General features: G+C 45.2%; 1 pseudogene; it reads right to left on the reverse strand.

Moving 5' to 3' along the window:
* LOC125404320 (elongin-B pseudogene) lies at window positions 1–383 on the reverse strand (annotated as a pseudogene).
* Between the last annotated feature and the right edge of the window lie 21,051 nt (window positions 384–21,434).

Genomic DNA, 21,434 nt, shown 5'->3' on the forward strand with positions numbered 1-21,434 from the left:
TCACTGCACAGCTCGTTCATTGGCACTGCCTCCAGAATCCTGTGGCCTCACCACATCTGGAAGCTCTGGAGGGCTGGAGAAGGGCTCAATGCGCCGTGCTTCAAAGGCATTATCTGCTCCAAAGGCCAAGCCCACTGTGGTTGGGGCCTGTGGCCGTGCTGTCTGGCTAGTGAAGCCACACTCGCCCACTCGCCCAGAGTTTTTCCGTCATCAAAGAGCTGGTCATCCTTGTACAGCCGCTGCTCATCCAGCGGTCACTTGAGGATGCCCTCAATGATGCGTTTCAGCTCGAACATGGTACTCAACTCCTTGGCGTCCGTGAAGATGGTGTTCTTGTGGCACTGAATCATGAGAAACACATCCATCCCGGGGGCTGCTTCCGGCTCGATGCACCGGTGCGTGCTCCGCCCCTTAAGATTTACTTTTATTTACATGTATTGTCTGTTTTGAGACAGGGTTGCCTATAGTCTGTGCTGGTTTTAATCCACTAAGTAGTCAAAAGCTGGCCTGGAACTTGAACTCCTGGTCCCCCTGTCTTAGCAAATGAAACAATGGGAGTTAATCACCCCTTTACCACTCCATCAAGCTTCAACTTCTCACCTTTGCTGATAATAGTCCCGTGACTGGTTGTGGGAGGCAGAGGCAGGCAGATCTCTGGGAGTTCAAGGCTAGCCTGATCCACAAAGAGAGTTCCGTTCCAGTACAGCCAGGACTGATACCCAGAGGACCAGAGGAATCCCGTCTTTAAAAAAAAAAAAAAAGGAAGTAAAAACAGTTAATAAATATTAAAAGCCTGGTATGGTGGTACATGCCTGCTGTCCTAATTAACGTCTCCTTTTGACTGGAACCTCCATCTCACTCTTGCTTGATCCAGAAAACCTCATTCCTCTCTCTCCAAGCTATGCCCTCACAGAGAATCTCCAACGAAGAAAGGCACCCAAAAGCCCACCTTGGCATTCTTGGTGGTTGCAGGAACTCCTCTTCTGTAGTTGCCAGAAGATCCTGCAGTCTAAGACCCTGCCTAAAGCATTCAGCTTTTGACCATTCTTGGGCAAAAACCCAGCTTGTGGAGGATGCATCATCACCCCTGGCCTACAGGGTATATAATAAGCTCCCTGCTGTAGTTCAGCTCTGTGACTTCACTGGCCCCATCTCTGGGGCTGGAGGCTCACCCGGGAGTTGCCTTGCTAAAATAAACCCGCTCTTTCACTTTTTCAATTTGGTTTGATCTGACTTACTGCATCCGCGGAAAAACTTATTATTGAGTTACAGAAAACCTATGACTCTCCGAGTCATCTGAGAGAAAAGCATCGACTGAGGAGGAATTGCCTTGATCAGAGGGTCCGTGGCTTGTCTGTGGGGAACTGTCTTGATTATTGACACAGAAGAGCCCCTTCCATTGTGGGCAGCGCCTAGGCAGGTACTTCTGAGCTGTATAAAAAGGACAGAAAGAGGGGCTAGATTGATACCTCAGTGGTTAAGAGCACTGACTGGGCTGGGCTATGGTGATGCACACCTTTAATCCTTCAATCACAGCACTCAGGCGGCAAAGGCAGGTGGATCTCTCTGCATCTGTGAGGTTGAGGCCAGCCTGGTCTACAGAACGAGTTCCAGGACAGCCAAGGCTGTTACACAGAGAAACCCTGTCTTGAAAAACAAAACAAAAAAACCAAAAAAACAAAAAAAAAGAGCACTGATTATTTTTCAAGAGGTCTCAGGTTTGGTTCCCGGTACACGTGTCTGTGTCTGTGTGTCTCTGTGTGTTGCACACATTGTTATGATTTTAGCCAAACCAACATTGCTGGCACTTCCAGGTTCCAGGGCCATGCATGTGCAGACAAGCCCTCAGGCAAAAATACCTAGTCACCCCGAGGATCTTAAAAGGCCCTGTGTGACCCACGTGCAGCGTGGCTGCGTCACCTATGCATAACACAGCTACATGAGCCCTTACGTGCATGCGTGAGCTCCATCATCACATCGTCCCCCTGTGCGCTTGTGCTAGGCAGCCTTTAAAAGCTGGACACGCCATCTTCAGCCTTCTCTTTCTGCACACCAACTTCACCAGGTCTGTACACGTCTCTTCTAATAAACTCCTACGCGTGTTTGCTGTGTGCTTCATGCTTCCTTCTCAGTCGTGCCAGGTGATTTCCCACATAAGTCCCTTTAGAGGCCAGAAGTTTTGGAGTCCCTAGAGCTGGAGTGTCCAGGCAGATGTTAGCCGTCTGACATGGATGCTAGGAACTGAACTCCAGCACTATGTGCTCTCAACCAAATACACATATGTTATCTCATTATTACACGTATAAATGCATACACATCATCTTATTACCATGGTGGTTTGCTTTTGTTGCTGTGATAAAACAATGACTAAGACCAACGAGGGGAGGAAAGGGTTCACTTGGTTTACACTTCCAAATCACAGTCTACCAGTAAGGAAAGTCAGGGCAGGAACTCAAGACCGGAACCAGGACACAGAGATTGAAACAGAGACCACAGAAAGGATGCTCCTTACTGGCTTGCTCCTTGGGCCCACAATCTAAAACCTTTGTTATCATGTAGGTCCAAGGGATCAAACCCAGGTGGTCGAGCTTAGTGACAAGTGCCTTTATCTGCTGAGCCTTCTCAAAATCCCCAGATACCTGGTTCCTACTGGTCTTGCAGTTGCCATTTTCCTTCTAAATGTTATCTCCATTTACCTGCTGAAGATGGAGCTCTGCCCATAGTTCTGTTCTATTTAAAACTTGCCAATGAAGGCTGGAGAGGCAGCTCAACAGGTAAGAGCACTTGCTCTTGCAGAGAACTTCAGTTCTCTTCCCAGGACCTATGTGGGAGACAGCAACCATCTGCAATTCCAGTTCCAGAAGATCTGGTGCCCTCTTCTGGCCCCCATGGGCCCTAGATTATCATGGTGCACAGACATACATGCAGGCAAAACACCCATACGCATAAAAAAATAGAATAAGACAAATCTTTAAAAAAATAAAATAAGCCAGGTAGTGGTAACACAAACCTTTAATCCCAGCACTCAGGAGGCAGAGACAGGAGGATCTCTGTGAGTTCGAGACCAGCCAGGTCTGCAGAGCAAGTTCCAGGACAGCCAGGGTTACAAAGAAACCCAATCCCCAAAAATCATAAATAAATAATATAAAATTTTCCATTGGTTCATGATAAACATGCATGACAGACGCCACACATATATACTACACAGCACATGTACACATATACCACATACGTACAATATATATGCCACACCACGCACCACGCAAACATTCAAATACAGGGTTTCTTTTTCTTTTCTTTTTTTTTTTAAACAGGGTTTCTGTGTAGCTTTGGAGTCTGTCCTGGAACTTGCTCTGTAGACCAGGCTGGCCTCAAACTCACAGAGATTCTCTGCCTCCCAAGTGCTGGGATTAAAGGCGTGAGCCACCACTGCCTGGATATTGTTATAGTAAGTGTTGTAGTAATATTGTATAGTAATAATAATAATGTTTCAAAATGAGCATCTGGCATACCCTTGCTAGAGGAGGTCTATTTTTTTTTTCTTTCTTATCAAGCACAACAAATGTCTGGCGACTGTACACCTCCCTTTTTGTTTTGTTTTTTCTGAAACAGGACCTTTCTAGATAACTGACCTGGAATTCACCAAGATTCATTTGTCTCTGCCTCCCAATAGCTATCAGGAGCACAAGTGTCTCTCTGGAATAGTTTGGGTCCTTATAACCTGACTGCCCTCAGAATGATTTCAGCGTGGGTGGAACAACGCCCTCTTCTGGAAGGATGTCCTGAGAAATCCCCATCAGCTCATAACTACAAAGAGTGAAAAGTTCAAATTAAGGAATAAAGAGAGTTCTGGAATTTGAAAAAAAACAAAAACAAAAACAAGCAAACAAACGAAAAACATAAAGTCCTAGGCCACATCCTATATGGACGGAACCCAGGAGCAGGCTCCCTTAAAGCTAAGTGTCTTAGGATTACTACTGTTGAAGCACCATGACCGAAGTAGCTCGAGGAGGAAAGGGTTGATTTGGTTTACACTTTTCATCATCGAAGGAAGTCAGGGCAGGAACCTGAAGGTGAGGGCTGATGCAGAAGCCACGTATGGGTGCTGCTTACTGGCTTGCCCCCCATGGCCTTGCTCAGCCTGCTTTCATACAGAGCCAAGACCAACAGCCCAGAGATAGCACCACCCACAATGGACTGACCCTTCCCCTCATCAATCACTAAGAAAATGCCCTGCAGACCTGCCTGATCTTATAGAAGTATTTTCTCCACTGAGGCTCTCTCCTCCCCCAATGAATTTGCTTGTGTCAAGTTGACATAAAACTAGCAGCACACAAAGGTTCTTTACTCCCAGGTTATCAGGAAACAAGTTCTTCAGGGGTGAGCTAGCCTGGAGCAAGCCAGAGGTGGCACTGTCCCCAGGGGAAAGGGCCTAAGACTGCTGGTAATTCACTTCACAGCCGCCTGCACACCGCCAGCCTTGCTTCATCGTTAGAAACCACATCGCCACTCCAGGCAATGTAGAAAGATTTTCTCCCCAGTTCTGACCAAAATTCTAAATAAAAACCAACATTCCTTGCCAAATCCTATTTCGTTTTTCAGCAAAGCAGCCAAGACTCCAATCTGGCTAGATCCAGAAAACAATGTCTCCAGGTAGTGCTGATTTCAGACTCCTGGGCTCCTCTCATCAATGCAGAACATAGCTCTCTCCAAAGGAAACAAGAATTTATGCTGGAACCAAATATGAGTGACCCTGGCCTGGGAACGGTCAGGTGACCAAAAATGTCCCATTCCAACATGGTGGCGGTTTTGCAGTTTTTTACAGTTACAGGAAGAAACAAAGTCATCAATTAGTGTGGTTAAAATTAGTGGGGACATCAGGCAAGCAGGTGATAAATACTAAAAGGAAAGTCTCTACCATGGCATTGAGTATAGCAAAGGGAGGATCTCTACTGTAGCTTAGAGATGTTATCTGTCGCTATTCTTGGCTTTGGGGTTGGTAGGTCTAAGTTAATCCATCTCCAAACATTTCAAGAGGTCACAGGTCACACACAGAAGTGGGCAATAAATAGCTATGAAGGGGATCAAAGATTGCTCAAGATAACTTGTCTCTGAATCTGCAGCCTTCCAACCGTCTACAATCATTAAGTTCTAATTGGTCAGCTCTGTAGAATCATTGACATTAACATAGGTGTGAATTTTTCCCCCTTTTCTTTTTCCTTTCTGAGAAACTCGGCTCATTCTTACCTGGGAGCCAGAGAAAGTGAAGCTAGATTCAATTTAACTGCGGGGGCTGGCCTCCACACTTAGCGCTAACCACGGTGAACCACTGAGGCAGGATAACATTTAAGGATATTTGCCTGGAAATGTAGCTCGGTTGGTAGAGGGCTTGACTCACATGCAGAATGCCCAGAATTTTGCCCCCAGCACTGGTGGCGTGCACGCCTCTAATCCCAGCAAAAGGCATAGTTTGAGGCCTGGTGTACATAGTGAGTTCTAAGCCAGCCAGGGCTGCATAGTGAGACTTGGTTTCAAAGAGAAAGAATAATTAAGATATTGATTGTCTCACTGCATCACCTAAAGAGGTCTATGAGTCTCCACTGCTCTGGATTAAACTGCAGTGGGGTAGGAGACTCCACTGTTTTATCTTCCTTCTGGGTAATTGAAGTAGACAGCCAGCATGAAAACCATCAATTTAGCTGGCTGCGGGGCTCTTGTCTATAATCCTGAGGAAGGATAGAAAGACTGGGGAAGTTAGGGGAACTCAGGAGGGGGAGGATGGAGTCTGGTTGAAGGCTCTCAGCGACCAAGAACCCAACACAGCTGTCAGCACTGGCTGCTGAGGCTGCCCGCATTAGATGTAGTACTTCTTCCAGTCTGGAAAGATTTTCAAATAACAACACTAGATTAACCATGAACCATGCTAGAAACTGTGTCAACTTGAAGAAAACCAAACTGCTTTCCAAGGCATTTTCTGGAAATCTCAAAAACAAGACTTTTTTTTACAGGGAAAAAAAAATCTGAATTTAACCCTTGTCATCAGAGCTTTGCCTTCTCCGATGAAATCCCACCCCTGCAAATCAGAAAATGGCAACTGTTTCCTACTGGGTTCTGCAGAAGCTCTTCCCTGTGGTGAAGAATCCCAGCTTCATCTCAGTAGAATGCCCTCAGGAAGAGGGGTGTACAAGGGGCTCTTGAGGCTGCTGTAGGAGACAGTGTGGAGCTGTAGTTCAGCCCTGCACCCCACAGGGAGCCTAACACTGGGGAGCCTGAGGCAGGATGCAGCTCACAGGAGGTGAGGCAAGAGAATTATTTCAACTTTGAGGCTAGCCTAGGCTAGAGAGAGATCCTGTCTCAAACAAACAAATAGGTCTGTGCTTTCCATGTAAGCATGAGGACCCGAGTTTGAACTCTAATACCCAAGTAAAAAACAAAACAAAAATTATTTTATTTTATTGGTATTTATTGAGCACTACATTTTCTCTGCTCCCCTCCTTGACTCTCCCCTTCCTCTTCAACCCTCCCCCAACGTCCCCATACTCCCAATTTACTCAGGAGATCTTGTCTTTTTATACTTTCTACTTCCCATGTAGATCAGATCTATGTAAGTCTCTCTTAGTGTCCTCATTGTTGTCTAAGTTCTCTGGGATTGTGGTTTCTAGACTGGTTTTCTTTGCTTTATGTTTAAAAACCACCTATGAGTGAGGACATGTGATAATTGTCTTTCTGTGTCTGGGTAACCTCACTCAAAATAATGTTTTCTAGCTCCATCCATTTTCCTGCAAAATTCGCTGGACAGTGGTGGCGCACGCTTTTAATCTCAGCACTCGGGAGGCAGAGGCAGGAGAATCACTGGTGAGTTCAAGGCCAGCCTGGTGTACAAGAGCTAGTTCCAGGACAGCTAGGACTGTTACACAGGGAAACTCTATCTCGAAAAACCAAACCAAACCAAACCAAACCAAAAAACTCAGTCTGACTGACCCTAGCAGATGGAACTGTGGTTTTAGAGTACACCGACAGGGTCAGCCTCTCTCCTGCCAGGAAGCTGAGGGGTGGTCTACCAAGGGAAAAGATGGCTTTGGTCTTTTACAGGGGTAAAAGCTTAGGAATGAGGAAATTGTTGCAGTCTTTCTTTCCTGAAATTGTTTACCCAAGGCAAGGGGAGAGCCACTGTCCCAACAGGCAGTCTTTTCCTGGATGACTGAACAGAGCCAAAGGTCATCTTTCAGGAATCCTGCCTTACCTAACCTGACCTGGGGGGGCGCTCAAGAGCAGCCTCAGTTGGTGCCGTTAGCCACTGAGCCATCCATCCAGCCTCTCTGTTTTCCTCTTTCATGTCCTGTGGAGGACATTGCCCCTAACATGCCATCATGTGCCTCCTGGCCCCAAACAAGGACCCAAACCCCCAAAACTCTGAGCTTTCTCTTTTTTATAGTTTGAGCTATGGTTGAGCTGTCAGATATTTGTAACAGTAACCGAAAAGCTGACTAATATATTCTGCTACTCACGGCTTCCAATCAACAAATTACTGCACAGTGCAGGACACTTCCCTAGATGGGAGGGACTGTTCTGCAAAACCCTCTTTGGTAGGCACTGTCTCATGTGGTATTCACAGCAGTCCTAGGAAGTAACCACTATTTTTGTTGCTGTTTATTTTTTATTTTTTATTTTTTTGTACCTGGAGGGACAGCCGTGGGTGCTGGGAACCGAACTCTTATATTTTTGGTTGTGAGCCTAGCCTTTAACGACTGAGCCATCCCTCCAGGCCTGTTTTTGTTTTTTTAAAGATTTATTTACTTATGTATTTGCGTGCTTTATTTGCCTGTGTGCCTGCATAACAGAAGAGGGCAGGCATCAGATCCCACTAGAGACGGTTGTGAGTCCCTATGTAGTGTCTGGGAGTTGAACTCAGGACTTCTGGAAGAGCAGCCAGTGCTCTTAACAGCTGAGTCATCTCTCCAATCCTGTTGGTTTTTTTTTTTTTTTTCAATACAGGGTCTCACTAGGTAGCTCTGACTGTCCTGGAACTCATTCCATAGATCAGGCTGGCCTCTGCCTGTCTCTGTCCCCAAAGTGCTGGTATTAAAGGTGTGCACCACTATGCCTGCTAATTGCTATTTTTTTTTCTTTCTTTCTATTTTATTGGTTTTTCAAGATTATGGTTTCCCTGTGTAACAGTCCTAGCTATCCTGGAACTAGCTCTTGTAGACCAGGCTGGTCTCAAACTCAGGATTCACCTGCCTCTGCCTCCCGAGTGCTGGGATTAAAGGCATGTGCCACAGTCTGACCATAACTGCTATTTTAATATCCGTCTTACAGATAAGGAAACTAAAATCAGTAATTTTCCAGTGGTCATACACCTGCTAAATGGCAGAGCGAAAGGCAATCTGACTTGAGAGTTTGTTTCTTTCTTTATTTATTCATTCATTTATTCTCTTATTTTTGTGATTAACGTCCTCAAATTCATGTAGAAGAGGAACCAACTTGGCAACTTGGATTTTTTTTCAATGATTTTTTTAAATATTTATTTATTTATTTATTTATTATGTATACAATATTCTGTCATTGTGTATGCCTGCAGACCAGAAGAGGGCACCAGACCCCATTACAGATGGTTGTGAGCCACCATGTGGTTGCTGGGAATTGAACTCAGGACCTTTGGAAGAGCAGGCAATGCTCTTAACCTCTGAGCCATCTCTCCAGCCCCCTCAATGATTTTTTTAAAAGTTTATTTATTGAGGTTAGAGTGAGTCTCGATAGTTAAGAGCATTTGCTGCTCTTATAGAGGACCTAAATTCAATTTTCAACACACATATGGCAACTCACAAATGTTGTGAGGTATTCATCAGAGAAGACTGTGTGGACATGGATTTAAGCCAATAGAAAATCTTTATTATTTCAGGATCCCACGATAGCCGTGAGCCTTTCTCAGGATGAACTTTTAAGCACCAAAACATTGTTCTGGGTTGACAGTACTTCAGTTAACATGAACAGTTAGCTGGAAATACAACTACAGAAGCCAAAAAGGACGGTTAGTACATGTAGAGACTTTCCTAGAACTATGGGCTTTCATGGGTTAGACCTTGGTTTAGTTTTGGCAGGTGGCGCTGTCTGTGCGCTGAGCTTGGCCTGAATGGTACTTCCACTATGAAGTCAGTTATGCTAAGGTCTGGAGCCTTGTTACAACAATCAGCCATTTTATTTATTCGTGTGGATGTGTGTTTGCCTACTCGCGTGTGTCTGTATCATGTGCTGTGTGTGTCTGGTATCCAGGGAGGCTATCAGAGTCATAGACGATCCTGCTAGTAACTGCTGAGCCATCTCTCCAGTCCTAGCCTTAGATTGCTAATCCTCCTCCCCACTTCCCAAGGGCTGAGATGATTGCAAGACATGGCCATGCTCTGTTGATGCAGCGTTGGAGACTGAGCTGAAGACAAGCACTCCCTGCCACCTTAGCTGTATGCCCAGACACAGAGCTTCCTCTCTTAAACTGTAGTTTTCAGGTAATAATATCTTTCCTAGGGTCAAGACTTTCTCTGCATCCATTTGGGTTTCCTTTAATCCCTTGCATATCTTTTTATTTTTCAGTTTACTCCTAGGTTTTCTACTCTGCTGTTATCAATGATATTTTAAGTGCCCAGACTGGTTTGAAAGAATATATTTTAAAGAGACATGCGCTATCAGACCATTGAAAGAAAGGACCCTTGGGAATTCGGCTTTCCCTAGTTTCCTTCCGCTAGGAAAAGAAAGGTTGAAGCCCCAGACACAGCCAGAGGCAGAGCTCGTCTCTGACAGAAATAGTTTACTATTTATCAGATGACCTTGCGGAAGGGAGAGGTACAGTAGTAGGCAAGGCCCCCACTCCTTGCTGGACAATCTAGCTATGCATATTTTTTACTTGCTATTTAAACCCTACCCTCACAACAAGACCATGCCCTGCCTCCACACTCCCCCATGTCCTCCCACACCCACACCCCACCACGTGCAGGTCTTGTGAAAGTAATTATAGCTCTCAGAAGTTGGTGAAGGCAGCAGCCATGTCATGGCCAGAGGACAGCATTGCCGAACACTCCACCCCTCCCTCAAGTCTGTGTTATTATTATTTTTAATTACGGATGGGGGGGTGTTTTTGAATGCAGGTGCCCTGAAACTAGAGTTGCAGGTGATTGTAAGCCACCTGATGTGGGTGCCGGAATGAACCCGGGTCCTTCTGAAGAGCAGCGAATGATTTTAACCGCTGAGTCAGCTGTTTTGCCCTCCTTCCTCAGCATTTCCGTTCTTTCCTAAGAGCCAGGCTGTAGTGGCGCACACCTTTAATCCCAGCACTCAGGAGGCAGAAGCAGGCTCAGTGATCTCTGTAAATTCAAGGCCAGCCTGTTTACAAGAGCTAGTTCCAGGACAGCTAGGGCAGTTACTCTTAGAAACCCTGTCTCGAAGCAAAACAAACAAACAAACAAACAAAATTATTTCCTAAGTCTCTGTGGCGGTTTGAATAAGGATGACCCCCATAGGCTAATATATTTGAATGCTTAGTCATTGGGAGGGGGCACCATTTGTGAAGGATTAGGAGGTGTGGTCTTGTTGGAGGAAGTGTGCCACTGGGCGGTTGACTCGGAGGTTTCAAAAGCCCAAGCCAGCCCCAGTTCTCTTTCTTTCCCTCTGCCTATGGATTAGGATATTTCTCAGCTACTGCTCCAGTGACTGCCTGCACACCACCATGCTCCCTGCCATGACGCGATGAGCAAACCTCTGAAACAGTAAGCAAGCCCCTAGTTAAATGCTTCCTTTTATGAGAGTTTGTGGGAATCCCTGTAGGCGGGCATCATAGCTTACCAGGAAAGGTAAGAAGGAAACTCGGTTTACCATAACTTAGTTAGCTGGTGTTGGCTCTAACTTCTGGAGTCTAGTACCAGTCTAGTTTATTTTAGACATATTTAAGTTCAGTACAATCTTGGGAAAAGGTTTCTCGTAACAATTATTCCAATACCATGTGCACGATAAGGCTTAAGGTGTGGCTACGTCAAAGTTCTTTTGCAAAGTACAAGGGATTTGTACTATGAAGATGGGCTCCACAGTTTAAGGGTCCTAGGATCTGGTGGGGTCTCTGAGATAGCATAGAGGTCTCCAGGCTATAAAGTGCAGGTGACATCTCCCCTAAGAATGGGTTCTATTGATTGAGAAATAGAGATAAAGATCTAGGGCTGGAGAGCCTGCGATAAACATTTTGGGGGATTTGGGTGTGGCCCAGCCCTACAGATAGCCAAGGTCCCCCGATCATTAACAGCGTCCCCTTCCAGCCTTCTGGGTGGAAACCAGGTATACATTTCCTCCATTTGCCAGACAACCCTGTGTGAGAACCATTCCTGGTTTCTCCAGTGCTTATATGTGAGCACTCTGCTCTCTTCCAGAGTTGCCTCCCTTGGTCATGGTGTCTCTTAACAGCAATAGGACATTGAATAAAGGCATCTATACAGCAAGTTATAGGATAGCTAGGGCTACAAAGAAACCTTTGAAAAACCAAAAAAAAAAACACCAAAAAACAAAACAAAACAAAACAAACAAACAAACAAACAAACAAAAAAACTTAGTGGTTTTGTGAGTTTGAGGCCAGCCTGGTCTACAATAGAACTAGTTCCACCCGGGTGGTGGTGGCGGCTCATGCCTTTAATCCCAGCACTTAGGAGGCAGAGGCTGGCGAATCTCTGTGAGTTTGAGGCCTGCCTGGTCTACAAGAGCTAGTTCCAGGACAGGCTCCAAAGCTACAGAGACACCATCTTGAAAAACAAAAAACCTAAATAAATAAATAAATAACCAAACCAAAACAAACAGAACTAGTTCCAGGACAGGCTTCAAAGCTACAGAGAAATCCTGTCTCAAAAAACAAAACAAGAACATTGAATAAAAACTTTCTTTGGTGATTGTGATAGACAGCTTTAATTGTCAATGCGGCACAACCCAGAATCACCTGGGAAAGGAGTCCACACTGAACTGATCTTTGGGAGTGTCTGGGAATCCACACTGGGAGTGTCTGGGAAAAAGGTTGTCTTTACTAATTGCTATGGGAATACCTACCCTAAATGTGGTAGCGTCCGGGTAAAAACACCTGGAAGAAGTGCTTTATCATATTTTCTCTCTCTCGGCCTTCACGCTTGCTGGTGAGTGCTCTGTTGCTGTCCCTGCCACTGATCCCCTGACTGATACAGACAACTTCTGGCTTCCAACTTGGACCAAAGACTGGTGACTCTCCAGGAATTCTCTAGGCCTTTGGTGTCAAACTGGGACTGTGGTGGCTTATAACTTGTTGCAGAGTGAGCGACTACTAGATTCTTGGTTTCTCCAGTCTGAAAGTGCTGAGAGGCCCTGCTGGTCAGAGTTTGCAGCCTACCTTGGCCTGGCAGCTCTCTCTGAGCTGGACAACATGGATGCTCTACCCCCTACCCTCACCCCTCCCCGCGGAAAGTGCCCTATTCTCGACTTGACCTTATTTGGAGACCATCTCTAGGCTTAGATGCCTGACTTATCTCCAGTGTGAGCCTAGACACAATCCCTGCTGAAGTTTTTCCCTTGCTGCCCACTTGGTAATTAGACATTGTTCTAGGAACGTTATGATAGCACCTTGCTTCTACAGATGACAGCTAAGATTTGTACTAGGAATTTCATGATAGGAGTGTGTTGTTTAATTCAGATTAGGTAACTCCCCAGCTACCATTCCCAATCTTATATATTCCCTGCACTCTGGAATAAAGCTGCAACTAACTCTGGTGGATAAATTTAGGGCTTATTAATAACTCTAGTCTGGATTAAAGGCTTGCATGCCTTTAACCCCAGCACTTGGGAAGCAGAGGCAGGAGGATCTCTGTGAATTCAAGGCCAGCCTGGTCTACAGAGCAAGTTCCAGGACAGTCAGAACTACACAGAGAAACCCTGTCTTGAAAAAAATAAAACAAAAAGAATAGCCCTCATAGGCTCATAGATTTGAGTGCTTGGTCATTAGGAAGTGGCAATACTTGACAGGGAGCTTTTGGGAGTGTGGTCTTGTTGGAGGAAGTGTGTCACTGGGGGTGGGCTTTGGGGTTTCAAATGTTCAAGCCAGGCACTCTGCTTGCTGCCTGTCAGTTTTTTGTTTTTCGAGACAGGGTTTCTCTGTAGCTTTGGAGCCTGTACTGGAACTAGCTCTTGTAGACCAGGCTGGCCTCGAACTCACAGAGATCCGCCTACCTCTGCCTCCTGAGTGCTGGGATTAAAGGTATGCGCCACCACTGCCCGTCTTAGCCTTAGCCAGCTTTTCTTAATTTAAATTAGACCATCTGTCTACCTTTTGCCTCCAAGCTTTTTGCTTTTTTTATTTCTGTGTATCTTACTTCCACTCTTACTCCATGACTGGCTGTGTGGCTGGGTGGTTGGTCCCTAGCGTGCCCCTTTCCTTGTTCTCTTGTCCTGCTTGTTCTCCCAGATTTCTCCTATTTATTCTCTCTGCCTGCCAGCCCTGCCTATTCTTTCTCATGCCTCACTATTAGCCATTCAGCTTTTAATTAGACCCTCAGGTGGCTTTTTGTTTGTTTGTTTGGTTGGTTTGGTTTTTTGAGACAAGGTTTCTCTGTAGCTTTGAAGCCTGTTCTGGAACTAGCTCTTGTAGACTAGGCTGGCCTCGAACTCACAGAGATCCGCCTGCTTCTGCCTCCTGAGTGCTGGGACTAAACGTGTGTGCCACCACCGCCTGTAGACCCTTGGGTGTTTTAGACAGGCAAAGAATCACAGCTTCACAGAGTTAAAAAGATGCAACATAAAGGAATACAACACATCTTTGCATCTTTAGACAAATATTCCATGGCATAAACAAATGTAACACATCTTAAAATAATATTACATATCAGTCGGTATATAAAATAAATGAAAAAAAATCTAATGAACAAAGGAGAAAATAGTATCCATGGATTCATAGGGAGTAGCATTATTGGAGGTGTGGCCTTGTTGGAGGAAGTGTGCAGAAGCTTAAACCAAGCCCAGGGTCACTTTATCTTCTTGCTTTCTTAGGATCCAGCTGTAGAACTCCCTGCTACTTCTCCATTCCTGTGTCTGCTGTATGCCGCCATAGTGACAGTGACTAAGTCTCTGAACTGAAAGTCCCCTAAAATGTTTTCTTTTATGAGTTGCCATGGCCTGTGTCTCTTCACAGCAATAGAAGCCCTAACTATGGTGGTTTATTCAAACGGAAGATAATCTAGAACACAGTCTGAGAGGTAACTGAGAGTGGCTGTCTCCTCCCCACCACACTTTGCAGTCTCTAATTTGACAGTTTGTGTGTGGTCTAACAGCCAAGTTCTTTCCCTGGGATTAAAGGCATGCACCACCACTTCCCGGCTAATCATTGGTGTTTTGCCTACATGTATGTCTGTGTGAGACTGTAGACCCTGGGAACTGGAGTTACAGACAGTTGTGAGGTGCCATGTAGGTGCTGGGAATTAAACCCCAGTCCTCTGGGAGAGCAGCCAGTGCTCTGAACCGCTGAGCCATCTCTCCAGGCCTAGTCAGAGTTACTATCGCTGTGATGAAACTACGTGAACAAAAACAGCTCGGGGAGGAAAGGGTTAATTTGGCTCACATATCCTGAATGACAGTCCACTGAGAGAAGCCAAGGCAGGAACTCAAACCAGGCAGAAACCTGGAGGCAACTGCTGAGGCAGAGGCCGTGGAGAGAGCTGCTTACTGCTTGTTACTCTCGGCTTGCTCAGACTGATCTCTTATAGCACCCATGATCACCAGGCCCAAAGTAGTGGCATCACCCACGATGGGCTAGACCCTCCCATATCCACCACTAAGTAGGGAAATGCTCCGCAGGCTTGCTGATTGCCACATCTTGTTGGGACCATTTGGAGTCCTGGCCTCCAGCTGCTCTTCCCCACTAGTGACCCCCTTTTTTTTTTTTTGCCCTTCTGATTTGAGCTTCTAAAAGCTGTGTCAAAGTTGTTTACCAACCCTGCTTCCTGAGGGTTGGTAAACAAGCCCTGGCCTTGATTGAGGATCAAGCGATGAGGTTTTCACCTTTTGGCCCGCCTGACTGTGTTAGGTATAAAAACCTCCGTGGTGCTGTTCAAAAAGGGGCTTCTTCTACCAGCAACTAGAGAGGTGTATGCATGTTTAATCCTGACATCCTTCGCTCGGTTTTGGTTCGGTTCCAGGCCGTGCAGGCGCGGCAACATCTGAGAGGAGTTCCCTCCTCTTAGATGATTCTAGTTTGTATGTAATCAGCTTTGCAACTGATAAACCATAACTTCATTACTTTAGTCTTAACCTGTACAGTCTTCCATGCCCCTCCCAGAATAATGCATGTGTGTATATCTATTGAGGTCATCCCCTGTTGAAAGCAGCTAAGAGGTTGAAAGTAACATTAAGATAAAAATTCACCATAAATATGGGGATCAGCCTGTGTATAGAGTTTGATAACATCTGTTTCCAGCTCTGGGTTAGTTAGGACAGTAGAGCAACTCCTTCCCTCGTAAAACTGTTAAAGATTTTTGTAGAATGTACTCCTCATTCCTTTCCCACAGCTTGTTTTCTGTGACCTTCAATGAACAGAGAGCAAAACCCTTTATTAGAGGCAGACAGATATGAGACACACACGGACCACAAACCACAGACAGATAGAAGTAACAGGATAGTAGCCAGGTAGTGGTGGCACACACCTTTAATCCCAGCACTCGGGAGGCAGAGACAGGTGGATCTCTGTGAGTTTGAGGCCAGCCTGGTCTACAAAGTGAGTTTCAGGACAGGCTCCAAAGCTACAGAGAAACCCTGTCTTGAAAAAAGAAAAAAAAAGTATCATTTATCAAGAGAGAAGTGAAAAACTCAAATTTGGGATCACGTATGTCGAGAGGAAAATGTTTTGTTTCCTTCCTTCCTTCTTTCCTTCCTTCCCTTTTTCCCTCTCTCTTATTTCTCTTTTCTTCTCCAAGACAGGCTTTCTCTGTGTAGCTCTGGGTGTCCTGGAACTCACACTCTAGATGAGGCTGGCCTTGAACTCAAAAATCCACCTTTCTGGGGGAGGAGTGTTAAGACAGAGTTTCTCTGTGTAGCTTTGGAGCCGTCCTGGAGTTCACTGAACTAGGCTGGCCTCAAACTCATAGAGATCCGCCCACCTCTGCCTCCTGAGTGGTGGGATCACAGGCTTCTGCCCCATCGTCCAGCTGCAAGAACCAACTCTTTGACATCCCCATCCATGCTGTGTTTCATGTATCTCTCCCCTAAGTAAATAACAAACAAACAATAAATGTAGCAAAAAGGTAAAAGTATTTTAAAAATTTGTTTAGAAAATTTGTATGTGTGTATTTGTGTGTGTTTGTGTGTGTGTGTGTGTGGAGGGCCGCAACCACATTCTCCATTACTTTAAGGGGCAGAGGTAGTTGACCTCTGTGACTTCAGGGTGTGGTAGTACACACCTTTAATCCCAACACAAGGGAGGCAGAGGTAGATTAACCTCTGACTTCAAGGGGCAGAGGCAGATTGACCTCTGTGACCTCAAGGTGTGGTAGTACATGCCTTTAATCCCTATGCCTGGGAGGCAGAGACAGATCTCTGTGAGTTCAAGGTGTTGTAGCACACGCCTTTAATAACTTTCCACTGCTGCTGTCCCTGCCTACTCCCGAGGTGTCATCTGGGTTGATGGGCAGCGGACCAATCCAAGAGTGACACGTCCGAAGCGAGGACTGTTTTCTATATAAGGGATGGGTTCCCCTCATTCTGGGTCTCCGCTTTGGAAGCTTATGCTCTCTCTCTCAAGACGCATTAAAGCTTTTCTGCAGAAGGATTCTAAGTGTGCCGCATCGTTCTTGCTGGCGAGACGGTAGCGCAGGACATGTGTGTGTGTGTGTGTGTGTGTGTGTGTGAGAGAGAGAGAGAGAGAGAGAGAGAGAGAGAGAGCACGCATGAGCATATGCACAAGAGTTCAGGTGACCGCAAAGTTCACTAAAGGGTACAGGATCCTCAGGTGCCAGAGTTAGAGTCAGATATGAGCTGCCAGGCATGGGAGCTGGAATATAACTTGGATCCTCTATAAGATCAGTATGTGCTCTTAAGCACTGAGTCATCTCTGCAGTGACAGAGTGTAGGCCCATATTTCTATATGGCATGGCAGCCAAGCCATCAAGCCATAGGCCACACCTGAGATGGGTCATGTATCCTGCCAGGCAGACTGTCTCTAACCTAACAAAAGGTCAGGATGTTTTGCTCCTTCCTTGGTAATTTGGAGGATGCTTTATTGAAATGCTAATTCAAACCTATGTGACAGCCAGCATACACAGCACACAGGTAGTTGTGGATGTGACTGAAAGCCACTCACCTGGTTACCTAGGAGATAGAATGCTAATGTAGTTCCCCTAAGTTAAGTTTTGGTATAAAGACTGTTTAGAGAATAAATGGAGAAATTCTTCAGGATGTGATGGGATCTCTGAAAATCTCCCTCCTGAGAAGACCATGTGAGCTGTGTCATTTATTCCCGCACCTCCACGCCGGTCCAGAGAGGGAGAGAGAGTTTATTTTGGGGTCTGATAGAGAAATAATTGAGAGTCCGGGCTAGAACCAGACCCCAACAACAAAGTGCCTTGGTTGTGAGTCAGAATTCCTGTGAGCTCACAGATGACCATACTCAGTTCTCAGTCATCCCAGAGAGAAATACCTGACAGCCTGTCTCACCCTGGACAAACACTTTCAGAAAGGAGAGACTGTAGTCCCCCACAGCTGCAACACCAACAATTTTCTCACTCCCAAGCCCCTCGCGTTGGCTCTATAAAGGCTCCCAGCCAGCTTCCCCACCCTCTCCTGGCTGACCCCAGCAACTTCCCAAGGGAGAGAGGCTGCCCCTTTACCGTGTGCACTAATAAACACAGTTCCATCTATTGAGGTTAGACTCTGGTTTCTTTCTGCTGCTTCAAAAATCTAACACTTAGCTCTCTTGCTTAAAAAAAAAAAGAACATCTATTTTAATTTTATGTGCATGAGTGTTTCACCTCATGTATGTGTGTACACTAATGTGTGCCTGGTGTCCCAAGAGGCCAGAAGAGCTTTCAGATCCTCTGGAACTGGAGCTATGGACAATTGGGAGGTGCTGTTTGGGTATTGAAAGCAAGTCTGGGTTCTCTGCAAGAACGGCAAGTTCTCTTAACCACTGAATTAACTCTCTAGTACCCTCCAAAAAAGAAGGTTTTTATAGACTAAAAACTGCTGGAAGGTAGCTGTGTCTGCAGAGACTGGCTGGCTGATTAGAATCTGCACAGACTGGAACAGTCAGTCCGGGGACTAAGGGCCTTATCTTGGGCTAAGTTCTGGCTCACAGAAACAGCTATAACTTGCCCTTTTCTGTGTCAGAACCAAAGTCTTGTGACAAGATAAAGCCTTTTTGGAATCTATTAATTTAGTAGACCACAGACTTCTGCCAAACCCCAAACTAAATGTTATCAGAGAGCATCTTAAGCCTACATATAGGATAGCTTCTCTCAGCTCATTGTGCCCATCTCTCTCATACCCCCCCAATGTGTTCTGAACTTGCTTTATTACTTTCCTTAAACTATAAAAACCATAAAAACTTTATTTAACTGCTTATATGTTGTCACATGGAATTTGGGGTAACCCAAACCTGTGCTCTAGGTCATAGTCACTGAATATGACTCCAGAATAAACTATCTCTTATTCCTTTAAAGATAATAGCTGTGGTTTTTGTGTTGACGATATGCAAGATTACACTTTTTTTATATTTATTCATTTATTATGCATACAATATCTGCCTACATGTGTGCCTGCAGGCCAGAGAGGGCACCAGACCTCATTACAGATGGTTGTGAGCTACCATATGGTTGCTGGGAATTGAACTCAAGACCTTTGGAAGAGCAGGCAATGCTCTTAACCACTGAGCCATCTCTCCAGCCTGCAAGATTACACTTTGATCTGATGTTTGTGCTATATAGTTGTGACTGTGACTGGGTGTCTGCTCCACATAGGAGATGGAGATGATACATAATCTTACAGGGACTAATTCCATCTGTGGTCTGATAGAATTGGCAAGGAGCTAGGCTTGCTTTTGGTTTTTCAAGATCGGGTTTTTCAGTAGCCATGGAGCTGGTCCTGGAACTTGCTCTGTAGACCAGGCTGGCCTTGAACTCACAGAGATCCCTCTGGCTTTTCCTCCTAGTACTGTGATTAAAGATATGTGCCACCACTGCCCCGGCAGGAGCTAGGCTTGTAACAGTGATATCACCTGGGTTGGGGGGGAGCATGAGAGGTTTTAAGTGTTATTAAATTTACTTTTTAATCTTTGATTACCATGAACATCAATACTGCCTGTGGGAATCTGAGGACTGCAAGTATTAGTGATTTACCACTAGTGTGGATACAGAATCAGTCAATCCAAAGAGTAATTGTAAGCACCTCACAGGCTCAGTTGCTGTCCTGATTCCTGCTGCTGGTGTTGGTGAATTTGAAGTTGGTATTTCCAAGAATGGGTGGACCCAAAAGCAAGCCTTCTGGTTTACACACTGGTTATAACAAAACTAATCGATGGTCCTCACACAGTAATTCTACTGATTGTCACTATAGTTGAAAAAGAGGAAATTGGGCCTGGCGATGGTGATGCACATCTTTAAGCCCAGCACTCCTCCGGTGGCAGAGGCTGCGGATCTCAGTGAGTTCGAGGTCAGCCTGGTCTACAAAGCAATTTCCAGGACAGACAGAACTGTTATACAGAGAAACCCAGTCTCAAAAAAACCAAAAAAGAAAAAGAAAAGGAGGAAATTGTTAAGGAAGTCAACACCTATAGTTAGAAAATTGGCTACTGTTCCAACCCAGAGTATTTCTGCCAGTTTCTAGTTGGATCAGTGATAATAGGTTGGAGCCAAGTGCTAGCGTGCTTTGTTTGCTTCAAGGGATGAAAAACTGCACATAGATTGTATGCTAGTGCAACATACTGCCCCACCATGCCAACCGCATTGCTTTGATTTATTTATTTGTTTGTTTGTTTGTTTGTTTTTGATAAAGAGTACCACTATCTAGCCTGAGCTGACCTCCAACTCACAGTAATCCCCTCGTTGTAGCTACCCAAATACTAGGATTGCAGGCATGTACCTGTTAGGAATTTTTCCTAACGCGAGCGAGCTCTCTGCCGACGCAAAAATCCCAATCAAGCCAAATCACAACAAATTAAAAATATTCAGGTTGTCAGTACTCAAATTATGACAGAAAAAAAAAAATCCAGGTTGAATGGGATTCCTGCGTTCTCGGAAGCCGCGAACCCTAACGGGGTGGGGGGGCGGGGGGGGCGACACCACGTGATCCATTTTTGGGCGTTCACTTAAATACCCTGTGGGAGTGGTCCTGACCCCTCTGAACCTGGCATGCTGGGATTTGGAGTCCAGACCAATACAACTCTCAGGCCTGGGGCCTGGGAGCTATGCTTCCAGCTTAACAGTATCCACTATGCCTAGCGGATGAACAAAATACTAAAACGTTCTCCTTTTGGAAGAAATGTTGAGAAAAAAGAGTTCTTGTGCTGTAGGAAGTATAAGCCATCATTCCAGTGGATAATCTAGGCACATGCAATAAACTTTTTTTGTGTTTGTCCTTCGTCTCAATATTTTCACCTTTAGGAATTGAAGAAAAAATAATTCTATATGCATAGATGGGTGTACAAATATTAAACAGTTCAAGTGATAATAGATGTCAGATGACTTATGTTAACTTATGATTATATATTATCTTAGTTAGGGTTTCTACTCCTGTGATGAAACATCATGTTGGGAAGGAAAGGATTAATTAAGTTTACACTCTCATATCGTTAATCATTGAAGGAAGCCAGGACAGAAATTCAAATAAAAGGAAAAAGAGGCCATGGAGGGGTGCTGCTTACCATGGCTTTGCTCAGCCTTGTTTTCTTTCTTTCTTTTTTTCTTTTCTTTCTGTTTTTTGATTTTTCCAGACAGGGTTTCTCTGTAGCTTTGGAGTCTGTCCTGAAACTAGCTCTTTTAGACCAGGCTGGCCTCGAACTCACAAGTTCGCAAGTGCTGGGATCAAAGGCGTGTGCCACCACCGCCTGACCTCAGCCTGCTTTCTTATAACTCAGGACCATCTGCCCAGGGATGGAACTACCACCATGGGTTGGGCCCACCCTCATCAATAACTATTTAAGAAAATGCCTTACAGGCCTGCCTACGACCTGATTTTATGGAGGCATTTTAATTGAGGTTCCCTTCTCTCAGATGACTTTAGATTATGTCAAGTTGACATAACACTATCCAGCATATATATTCATTGAAAATAATTGTGAGGGGCTGGAGAGATGGCTCAGAGGTTAAGAGCACTGACTATTCTTCCAAGGGACCTGGGTTCAATCCCAGCACCCGCATGGCAGCTCACAACTGTCTAATTCCAGCTCCAGAGGACCTGAGGACACC

Source organism: Myodes glareolus, chromosome 6, assembly GCF_982192425.1.
Source record: "Myodes glareolus chromosome 6, mMyoGla1.1, whole genome shotgun sequence".
Classification (NCBI taxonomy): domain Eukaryota; kingdom Metazoa; phylum Chordata; class Mammalia; order Rodentia; family Cricetidae; genus Myodes; species Myodes glareolus.